Raw genomic sequence first — 12,150 nt, forward strand, 5'->3', positions numbered from 1 at the left:
TAAACCACAGAACCTTTAGAACTGAAGGCACCATGGAGACTGAAGCAGATGGTACCCTGGTGGTAGACACTCACCAATGCCTACGGCAACATGAAACTAGTTCTTCTGTATCAGCCTCGAGTAAGAGGCTAAACTTCCTGCCAGTTCACGGGGATGGGGGTTCAGAGCCTGAGGGATATTAACCATATAATATCAATTTATAATTTTAAGATATAGAAAGTCATGTTTCTTTCATCTCTGAGTTTGGACTTAAGAATAATATACAAAATAAATCTATTCTCAAGTTCATCCTTGCCCACTGTAACTTGAGAGAATCTGGTTACTGGTAAAGTTGCCTTTTAGACACCTTTTAACTCTGCTCTTCCCTGTGTCTCTCCCCCTTTCCTAGCCCCCCTCCTCTAATCCTGCAGGTATTGGAAGTAAGTTCCCTTCTCAGACCACACTTTTCTTTTTTTTCTAAATGCAAACTCTAAAAAAAAAAATTGGTATTGAGTCAGGAAAGACAGGGCTGGGCCCAAAGACAGTCTTCCCATGTATAGACATTAAGCAGAAGGCAAACCACCTGCTTGTTTTGCACTTAGTGAGGCCATGATGCATGGAAGAATGGCCTCTAAAAAGGAAACTTTGTAGCATCTGAACAAGAAACTGACCATGAAAACTTGGAGCATGCACAACGAAAATGCACAGGTTACTGATGACACTGTACGACCTTCCATTTGTGGTGCTTGACTAGTAAAGGAAAATTTAAGGGAAAACAGCTCTTAGAGTGCATGTACAAGACCATGCACTTCAGTAGACGAATGCACAAGACCAGGGGCTGATGCAACCTGGTGCAGTCCAGGCCACACCTCAGCCTTCCCCTCAATGAGCATTCCACCCCTAATCAAAAAGACCCACCCATTCAAAGGGCTAAAAATAAGATAAAAGGGGGATCAAAAAAGTCCCCCTTTTGTGAGGCCCCCCACACTCTTCTTTGTGAGTGTAACTTTTGTTTCTGCCCTAAATAAACTGCTTCTTTGTTCTCTTTGCTCTTCAGCTTCGGGTTTTTTTTTTTTTTTTTCCTTTGTGTTTGTCACCCAAATTCTTTTTGGACTAGTTGAACAAGAGCCTGGACTTTGGATAAAGCTTTTCCAGTATCAAGATCAAGATGCAAATTTTTTAAAAATTCAATATTTTCTATGTTTACCTAAAATTATTTTGCAAAAACAAGTTACATGTGTTTTTTCCTGCTGGGAAAAAGTGAAGAAAAATGCTATGCAATTTATTTTGGAATACTACCGTCATTCGAGCTATGGTGTAAATTAAAAATTATACCTCAAAGTACAGTGAAGTTAGAAAAATGTTTTGGAAACACTGTAGCTTGGTTTTTGTTTCTGTTTTTTGTTTTGTTGTTGTTCATTTTTTTGAATCACACTTTTGAATTGCTCATCTGCCTGGGACAAAGCTTAGTTACTGTGGCATCAGGCACATTGGTTCAGAGAGAGGTAGTCATTACCTCTGATCAGTGGAGATTTCTGATTCTCCTCTCTATTGCATACACGGCTGGAACACCTTTTCTGGCCTCTGGCGGTTGGGTGAGACCTGCTAAGGCATTCTGACCAATGACCAGTGAGTGGACATATGTTTGCTGATTCTGGCAAGGAGCCTTTAGGCCAACCTTTAGGCCAAGGAGCCTCTGGCAACCTTTCCTCCTCACTGGCATGGCAGCTGGCAATTTTTGAGATGGTAGCTGCTCTGTCAGCTTGCCCTTAATTAATGAAGATAAGCAGAGCCTCCCCTAGCAAACTGTGGGATGAACTTTGAGCAAGAAACAAACTTTTGTTGTTTTAAGTGAGTGAGATTTGGGCATATTTGTTACCACAGCCTCAGCTAGCTTATCCTGACTGATACCCACATCCAGCTATCTGAAGGCACTGTTGCCAAACTGTTAAAACCAAAAAAAAAAAAAAAAAAAATCAAAACACTGGAACTGGCGTATCTTTACAGACAAAATATTTTGGCTTGGCAAAAGTGTCCAGAAGGAAGTAGATGATGCTCTATTTAGAGCATGAAGCAAAGGTACTGTTTTGGAATGTTCAGACAGACATGCTCAAAATCATGTTCAAAATGCTCCACCTATCACCTGATTGGAAACATTACAAAGTATACAAGTTGACAGTGTTTCCCTGTGTATGTTGCATGCCCTGTGCCCACGTGCACCCGTTGTTTGGTTGTAAGGAACAGAGAGCATTTGATCAAATTCAGAGATGTTGGATTAATCGTTCAAGATCCAACTATGACATGATGGAGGCCACACAAAGGGCCAGATCTTTGGACTTTCTATTGCATATTGTTATTTTGAGCCTTACAAAGTTTTGTTAAACCATGAAGAGTGTGAAAGATTCTCTCCTATCATCACAGTTGATAGAATTTTCACAGAGTTTGCATATCAGTTCCTTGCTGAATTTTCATTATTTTACCATCATTTGTCTTATCCCCTCATTCATTTTGATTATCTATTTTACCCTCCTGGGATATTTTTCTCCCAGTTTTATAATCTACTTTTTAGTGTTTGTATTTCTCTTATTTAGTTTCAGAATTCCTATAGAGGACGGATTCAGGAGTTGAGTTGGAAGGGAGGTCTGGGCTAGAGGTACATTTCTGTAGTACTTAAGAATGAGAAAATTTCAGTTGTGTATATCGAGGGATGCTGATACACGATATGGGGGAACAAAGCCTTCTCCCAGACCGTCCCCTGTCACCATGACTACTATCATCCTGTAGAATATTTATGCTGAAGCAGTGGTTCCCCACCTTTCTTCTGTCTGTTCTGTTGAACAAGACTCTCACAAGCTTGTTTTCCATATTGTTGCAATCAGTGGAGAGAATAATGGATTCGGTATCTGATCAGTTAGTTAACTGTGAGACTTTGAACAAGTTGCTTAGCTCCTTAGATGGGGAATGATGATATGACTTTATTGAATTATTATAAAACTTACACAAGATCATGTCTGGGAATGGTTCTTATGGTGAAGGCCCAAGAAACACTTAATTCCATTCTTTCCCTACAGTTAATGAGAGAAGCAGCACAGCCCAGTGGTTAGGTGAGCAAGCTCGGAAGTGACGCAGCCGGGTTCCAATCCTAAATTCTGCCTCTTGCCAGCTCTGCATAAACTGGTGGCAAACTACTTCACTTCTGCAAGCCTCCTGCGCCATGCCTACAGATACAGGGTAAGACGGGACCTGATAAATTGTGGGATTACATGAGATAACGAATAGACGGTGTTCAGGGGTGTTGTAAACACTCAAGAAATGATAGTTTTCGTTAGCTTCATTATTAGAAACAAGTTTCTCATATCCAGTCTCTGTCTCCCAATACGAGCCCACAAACGCTGACCTGGAACCCTTGAGGCCCTATGTGTTTTGGAATTCAGAATGCTCTGGAAAGTAGGAAGATAATGTGGTGCATATACCATGCATTCCACAATGTCCCGCCCCCTCTGGGGCCTGTGGTAGCACTTCATGATCAGCTGATGACTGCAGTGAAATACATGAATGTTCATGCTCAATGGGACGTGGGAAATTTGATTGGAGCATGCAATTTGAATTGGGAAATGCTCGTATAAATAACCGGGGCAGCTGAATGTGGCAGGTTTGTGCTCTATAGATTTTTTTTTTTTTTAATCTCAGGGTCTTTAGAATAGAAGTTCTGCTATAGCAGCTTAAACCATCACAGGCCTTTGCACTCTGGTTTTGTGCTAGCTAGTTTGGCATCATTAACTGCCTGTCTGGAGTTTTGTAAGTTGAAGTTGCCTAATTAACTTGTACAGTTGGAAAGGAAAAAAATGACTGAACCCCCAAACAATACTATAATTTAGAGAAGTGACAAAATCTTAACCAAAAACCCCACAGGTTTTTTTTTTAATGTTTCTAGTAGCTTTATTCTTTTATTTTTAACATCTTTATTGGAGTATAATTGCTTTACAATGGTGTGTTAGTTTCTGCTGTATAACAAAGTGAATCAGCTATACATATACGTATATCCCCATATCCCCTCCCTCTTGCGTCTCCCTCCCACCCTCCCTATCCCACCCCTCTAGGTGGTCACAAAGCACCGAGCTGATCTCCCTGTGCTATGCGGCTGCTTCCCACTAGCTATCTGTCTTACATTTGGTAGTGTATCTATGTCCATGCCATTCTCTCATTTCGTCCCAGCTTACCCTTCCCCCTCCCCGTGTCCTCAAGTCCATTCACAGTTTTTAAGTAGGAAGGAGTATGGAATTATCTAGTGCAACTTCACCAGTTAGGAACCAGAGAGAGTAAGTCTCTTGCTGGAGGTCACTGAGTCTTTGGAAATGTGATAGCTTTTCCTGCAGCAACAAACAACCCCCAATCCCAGAGGTGTAAATTTCTAGCTTATATTCCCTCAGAGCTGCAGGTGGCCCATGGCTCTCCTGGGCTGGGCTGGGCTGGCCCTGTTCCACATGTCTTCTCGAGGAACAGCCATCATCAGGGGCGTGCTGCTCTCATGCTGAGTGATGGAGGCTCAAGAGGGGCAGAACTGAACCACAGGAGTGTCCTTGTAGCTCCGGCCTGGGTATGGTGTGTGTCACATCTGCTTACCTTCCACTGGGCAAAACAGGTCTATCTGTGAACAAGATAGACAAAAGCCCCTTCCATCAGAGTACCCATTGACTAGTGGGAAAATGATGTCCAGTGAACCAACAAATGCACAAGATGGTTATCACGGAGCGAATGCTGTGCAAGAAACAAATAAGGTGATGAGCTAGAATAACTGGAAGAAGTCACTTAGACAGCAAAGTCAGGAAAAACCTCTTTGAGGAAGTACTATTTCAACTGAAAGCTGGGAAGGGACTAGGCTTGTGCATAGACGGAAAGAGCAGAGCAAAGGGAACCTCAGGGCAAAGACTCAGAGGCAAGAAAGGGCTTGATGGGTCTAGAGCTTAGTCAGCAATCTAGAGTGAAGTCTGGATTGAGGTTACAGGGGTGGGTGGGGACAGAGCACGTGGAAACCTATAGGTCATCTCAGGAATTCTGGATTCCAATCTAAGAGCAGTGGGCAGACCGTGAAGTGTTGTCAGCAGAGCAATGGCATAACATGATTCACCATTTGAAAAGATCACCCTGGATGTTGTGTGCACTGCAATGGGAAGCAGGTAGAGACACAGAAGAAAAATCCCAATTTTTTAAGAGAGACCTTTGCCGAGCCTTGGACTGGCGGTAATGGCCGTGTGTCAGCAGAGGAGTGGATGGAATCAAGAGTGCTTTTGGCAGGAGAACCATCAGAACTTGTTGATATCATGGATGTAAGGTCTCATAGAAAGAGAGACTCACAGTTGACTCCATGGTTGTTGACATGAACAACTGGAAAGATGCAGAGGCCTTTCATGGAAAGGTGGATGATGAGGGAGGGGCATGGGGTTGGATAAAACTGGAGTTCTGTTAGAATTAGTGTGACACGCCCATTAGTGGGCTAAGCTGTCTATCTTCCACTAGACTGTGCTGTATCCTCAGTGTTGAGCCCGGTGCTTGGCGTGTATCGGGTGCTCAAAAAGCATTTGTTGAATGAGGGAATCTAAATGATATGCTTAAAAGCTACAGATGACTAATGGCTTCTAGAACAACAGATGATCCAAAGTCCATAGCAATAGCTAATTAAACCATTGCAATCCGATGTCCAAAATATTGTGTGCTAGAGACCCCCCTTCCTCTCCCCGTTAATTGAACAGGCCCTGTCTCTTTTGCTCTTGTAGCCCATTGTTCTTCAAATGTAATTAGCCTTTGTGTTTTGACAGTAAATGAGAAGCTGGTACTTTGATAAATGGCTTGTTTCTGGGAAAGGAGTATTTGTGAATACAAAACCCTGTCTTCTCCCCTTCTTTTCACACCTTTTCCTCCTGTGTTTGGAAGCCCTTGGGCTACACTAGTACCTTCAGGAGGGCCAGGTTTCTTAGGAAGGGATAGCAACACAGAAATAATAGTTATCATTTATTGAGCACCTGTTACATGAGCAGGTAGAAACATTATATGTGACAGAACAATCTTGAAAAGTAATTTTAAAAAAATCTTTGTGTTCCAGCTGAATAAACCAAAAAAAGCTCAGAGAGTTAAAATCTCATAGTAACCAGGAGGCTGAGTTGAGATTCAAATGTGTCCAGGTTTGGGCTTCCCTGGTGGTGCAGTGGTTGAGAGTCCGCCTGCCGCTGCAGGGGACGCGGGTTCGTGCCCCGGTCCGGGAGGATCCCGCGTGCCGCGGAGCGGCTGGGCCCGTGAGCCATGGCCACTGGGCCTGCGCGTCCAGAGCCTGTGCTCCGCGGTGGGAGAAAATGTGTCCAGGTTTGTCTGACCCCAAAGCTTGTGTCATTTCTGTGATTCTGTGTCTACCTTAATGGTAAGTATCGGCACCTTATTTGAGGCCCTCTATGTTCCTCATTAAAAAAATAGTTTATTGAGATATAAGTCCCAGGCTATATAATCAACCCATTTAAAGTGTACAAGTCTATGTGCCTCATTTGTTAATGGAACAAATAGTTTCAGTTCTCATTCTTAGCCAGGAACAGCATCCTTCTGATTACTCAAGTCTGTTATCTCCTGTGATCTGGTCTTCTCGTCAACCCTCTGATGGGCAGTATGGGGGGATTATCACCTGCGTCTTACTGGTAGAGAAACTGACAATGTCACGAGGCTTGTGGTCAGCACATCTCAGTATGGAACCTAGGATAGTCTGACTGTCAAGTCTGCTCTCTTAGCTTTTACATGATCTGCTCTCTGAGAGCTGTATAGCTCTTCTCAACTGACAAAGATTATTTTTTCATGTCCATGATGTTATTTGAGAGCAATATGAAAGATCTTCTAAACCAATTCAGCTGGTTTGCCTTGTCCTGACCCAGAGAGGGACACTGAATTTCTCAAAACTGTCTGTAGCGACCTCACACACAATAGGATGGCCTCTTTCAAAAGAAGAGAAAATAACAAGTATGGTCAAGGACACAGAGAAATTGGAAACTTTGTGCACTGTTGGTGGGAATGTAAAATAGTGTAGCCACTATAGAAAACAGTGTGGAGTTGCCTCAAAAAATTTAGAAAAAGGATTACCACATGATCCAGCAATCCCACTTCTGGATACATACTACCCAAAATTCAAAGCAGGATCTTGACTTTTTTAGCTTCCATGGATAAGCAAGTTCATACTGTATTTGCTTCTCGGTGTCTGGGTTATTTCACGTAACATAATGTCCTCCAAGTTCATCCGTGTTGTTACAAATGGCAAGATTTCCTTCTTTTTTATTCCATTGTATATATTTAGCACATTTTCTTGGAATCTAAAAAAGTCAGACTCATAGAACCGGAGAGGGGATGGTGGTTTCTAGGGACTGGATGTGGGGGAAATGAAGAAATGTTGGTCAAAGGATACAAACTTCCAGCTGGAAGATGAATGATGTACAGCATGGTGACTGTAGTTAATCATACTGTATTGTGTACTTTAAATTTGCTAAGAGAGTAGATCTTAAGTGTTCACAAAAAACGGCAACTATGTGAGGTGATGGATGTGTTAATTAACTTGACTGGGGTTATCATTTCACAATGTATATGTATATTAAATCATCGTGTACACCCTAAATATATACAATTTTATTTGTTAATTACACCTCAATAAAGCTGGAAAAAATAAAAAGAATAACATGGCATGAAAAACAAACTTAACATAAATAAAACACCAAAATGAAAAAAAGCACAGGATCTTGAAGAGATATTTGCATACCCATATTCATTGCAGCAAGAGTGGCAATAGCAAAGAAGTGGAACCAACTCAGATGTTCCATCAATGAACGAATAGATAAAGAAAACGTGGTACATACATGCAAAAGAGTATTCAGCCTTAAAAAATGAAGGAAATGCTGACTAAGTCTGACTAAATGGACTAAGCTGGAGGACATTATGCTCAGTGAAATAAGACAACCACAAAAGGAGAAAGACTATATGATTCCACTCACAGGAAGTATCTAAAGTAGTCAGACTCATAGGAACAGGAAATGGAGAGGTAGGTGCCAAGAGCAGGGGAAGGAGGAATTAGTGTTCAGTGGGTACAGACTTTCAACTTTGTAAGTTGTAAAAGTTCTAGGGACTTCCCTGGTGGTCCAGGGGTTAAGAATCCACCTTCCAATGCAGCGGACATGGGTTTGATCCCTGGTTGGGGAACTATGATCCCACGTGCTGCGGGGCAACTAAGCTGGCACGGTGCAACTACTGAGCCTGCACACCACAACTAGAGAGCCTGTGTGCTGCAGTGAAGAGCCCGCACGCTGCAACATAAGATCCTGCGTGCCACAATGAGGATCCCGCATGCTACAACTAAGACCCAACGCAGCCAAGTAAATAAATAAATTAAATTAAATTAAATTTTAAAAGATGTAAAAGTTCTAGCAATCTATTGCTGAACAATATGACTATACTTAACACTATTCAACTGGACACTTAAAAATGGTTAAAATGGTAAATTTAATGTTATTTTTTTGCCAGAATAATTAAAAAAAAATTCAAAAACTGTCTGTGGTGGACTTAGGACTTGAACCCATGTCTATGGAATCTCAGTGGAGTTCACTCTGAGGGAGAATGTTGTCCGCATTTCTTTTTTTGGCCAAGGTTGTGACTTTGTCTCAGGTTGGGCATGTTTTTTTTTTTGCCCTAGCGCCCTTGAGAAGTAAAAGGGTGCTTTTGCCAGCCCTCAGGGAGAACCAGATGAACGGGGTGGACCTGCCAGAGAGTACATTGCAAAATGCTTTCACCTCCCCTGGGATGGAGGCTGCAAATGGCGCTGCGAGATAACCAAGGGTGGCACTATTAGTCCCACATAGAGAATCCAAACTCAGCAAGATTCACTGAGAATTCAAGATCACTTGGACATCAGTGGCGGAGAGGAGGCTAGACCCCAGGAATTCGAGTGCTGGGTCCGGTGTTAGTGAAGTGGGCAATGCCGCTCATTTTTAAGATTAGAACTTAAGAAAGAGGTGGAAAACTTGGATGCTTTCCTTATTTTTACTATTTTATCTAAAGAAATTTCTAGAACACCAAAGTGCACAGTTTTGTTGAGTTGTCCAGCCCTGACCTCTGATCCCAGTGTGGATTAGTGACCTCATACTTGGGCTCCCTTGCCGGCTGCTGGGCCACCAGATGGGTAGGAAGGTACCTCCTCCAGGCTGGAGGGGGGCCCTCCGAGCCCTCTCCTTCCAGCAGTAGATTTTCCTTTTTCATGCTTGAACTCCAGAGGCCCCCAAGGGCTTCTGCCTTAGTTAAAAATTAAACTCACAAATCATTTCTTAAACTGTCTCATAGGCAGCCAAATAATCACCGTCAGTAGCGGGTGGTCTGAGTCACTTCTGCTTTAATGCTTTTGGAAACATGGGCTTAGTCCCAGCCGGTTACACTATCCTCTACCACCTCTCTCGCCTGTGGCGAGACCTTGCTCAGAGAACTCTGCTCAAACGTTGTAACAGAGAGGTCCGTGTTCCCAGTTCAGAGTGCACTGATATGTCCTGGTCTGCCCCATTCCTGTCCCGACTCCTGTCTCCTGGAGCTTGTTGGTGCCCTGGGGGCATTGCTGGGGAACACCCTCACTTGGGGACCAGCCAACTGGTGGAGAAGGTCTTGGAGCACCGGCAGAGTGAAGGCCCACCACAAGCTTGAGTAGGCGTCCCTGTGAGCCATCCCGGGCCCTGGCCTCTGCTCCTGGGAACTCAAAGGGGGCCCCTCACAGCTGTCCTTTCCCTAGCCCAGGGCTTCCCAACCTTGGCGTTATTGACATTTCGGACGGGGTATTTCTTTATTGTGGGGCGCTGTCCTGTGCATTGTAGGAGGTTTGGCAGCATCCCTGGCCTCTGCCTACGAGGTGCCAGTTGCAGCCCCTGGTTGTGATAACCAAAAGTGTCTCGAGACTTGGTCAAACGTCCCCTGGGGGCACAGGCCCCCTGCTGAGAACAACAGCCCTAGTCTGTTGGCCTCTCTAAGGCCAGTCGTTTAAAGTCATTCAATGCAAAAAAGCTTATTCTACTGCTTTCCTCCTCCAACAGGGATTTAGATCGAAAAGGAAGGGTTCAGTCCTTGGAAACCGAGAAGAGCCTGTTTATTCAGTGGAGGGTGGGGCTGGCTGGATGTGAAAAGTCAAGTCCCTTTCTTTCCTTCTGGAGCAGCTACCACTACACAGCAGTGAGGGTGGCCAGCCAGGATCTTGGACAAGGGCTGTGTGTCTGGAGCCCATGCTTGTAACCACCCTGCTCCCTGCGTCCTCCGAGGACTCACCTCAGTGGTGGTTTGGAGAAGGACGCAGGGGCCACTGGGCATAGTTCACTAACCAGCTGTGTTTCCCTGGGACAGTCACTCCTCCTCTCTGGGCCTGGCAAAGTGAAAGGGGTGAGTTAGATAATCTCTACCATTATTTTCAGCTCTGATGATTAGTTTGCCCTGTCTTCCGGGCCCCACAGAAGAGAGTCCTTGCTGTGTGAAGGCAGAAATCCATCCAACGAACAGGTCATGAGCTCCTCTTGGGGCCCAGGTGCTGTACTGGGTTACTAAAGATGAAGAAGAGAGAGCTCTGTGACTGAGGGTCTCCTAGTCTCAAGGTGGAAACAGACAGGCTAATGGGAACAACAGTGGGTTATTGTTCCTAAAGTAAAGGTACAAGCAGAGTAAGGTGTGGCTCAGTTAGAAATCCTCTCCGCGTGGATCAAAGCTAGTGTCCGGAGCAGCTTGTTTCTTAGGGCCGTGGGAACTGGGCAGTCTTACTGTCACGGCATCTATCTGCTCTGGCTACCTATTGCTATATCTATATCGATAACAAACCACCTCAAATTTAGTGGCTTAAAACAACTATTTTATTACATTGACAGATTCTGAGGGTCAGGACTTTGGGCAGGAAATATTGGGGCTACCTTGCCTGGGGCCTCAGTTGGGAAGGTTTGAAGAGCTGGTGATGACTCGAATGGGTGGGACCTGAAATCATCTGGAGGCTTCTTCACTCACAGGTCTACCATTTGGGCTTGGCTGGGACTGTCGACTGGGGTACCTGTAAGTGGTCTTTCCCAGTGGCTTGGGTTTCCTTTCAACATGGCGGCCTCAGGGCGGGCAGACTTCTTTCACAGTGGCTCATGGCTCCAAGAGCAAGTAGAAGCTGCCAGGTGGAAGACGCGTGGCTTTGGATGACCTGGTGTTGGAAGTCACATGGCAGCCCTTCTGCCATACTTTATAAGTTGAGGCAGTCATGAGCTCATGCGGATTCAAGGGGAGGGGACGCGGACCCCAACTCTTGTGGCAGGAACATAAAAAACTTTGCAGCCATGTTTTAAAACCACCACACCATTCTTATTTCCATGTTCAGAGGTCTGAATTTCTCCAAATCTTTAGTAGAGAATCCCACCTGGAAAAATCTCTCCAGGTGTATTTACACCAAAAGCCTACTTCAATTAATCAATTCTAACGCTCCAATTACTCAGCTTATATTTTCAGACACTCTAATAAGCACCACAAATGAATAGGAATTAAACTGATGGTGCATCACCCTCTGCTATTAGAAAGACCACACTTGATTTACCAAGCAGCCTTTCCCTTTGTGAGATGAGCTTCCTTCTCTCACCTCTGTTTAGCACAGGGAAGTGTTTCCCTGGGGCTGAGGTGGGGTTGGAGCAGGTGGGAAGGCTTCCAAGAAAAGGTAGCAATTGTAATAAAGGTAAGTTTTAAATGAAGACTGGAGCCTTTTTGGTGGGTGCCTTTTTCGTGTTGGGAAAGACCTGGGTTCCTATCCAGCCTTTGCAGTCAACAACCTGGGCCTCAGTTCACTCATCTGTAGAGTAAGAGGGTCGGGCTTCATAATTTCTAACTCTTCCAACTTTAAAAATGTCTATGACTATAGGAATATTTACCAAGGGCAATTTTCTAACATCAATACCCAGAGGGAACACCCGTGTCATAATCATATTCATTTGAATAACTTGCCTTCAAGAAATACCGTCACACTCCTGGTAACCAGACCTTTTCCTCTGTATTTGCATAAATACACACATAGATTTTTACATCGTGGTATTATAATGTAGATTTTCTTCTGCAATTTCCTTTTTTCCCCACCACTGTAATATATACTGAAAAGCTTCCATGTCAGTA

At 44.0% G+C, this 12,150-nt stretch overlaps 1 long non-coding RNA gene across 2 annotated transcripts in view; it reads left to right on the forward strand.

Annotated features, from left to right (window-relative positions):
• The window catches only part of LOC141276480 (uncharacterized), a 358,207-nt gene that overhangs the window by 155,669 nt on the left and 190,388 nt on the right, over window positions 1-12,150 (forward strand). For both annotated transcript variants that reach the window (XR_012326090.1, XR_012326091.1), the window contains one exon: window positions 3,051-3,210. This is a non-coding gene — a long non-coding RNA (uncharacterized lncRNA). The remainder of the gene's footprint in view (window positions 1-3,050; window positions 3,211-12,150) is intronic.

The sequence above is a fragment of the Tursiops truncatus genome, chromosome 15 (genome assembly GCF_011762595.2).
Source record: "Tursiops truncatus isolate mTurTru1 chromosome 15, mTurTru1.mat.Y, whole genome shotgun sequence".
Taxonomy (NCBI): Eukaryota; Metazoa; Chordata; class Mammalia; order Artiodactyla; family Delphinidae; genus Tursiops; species Tursiops truncatus.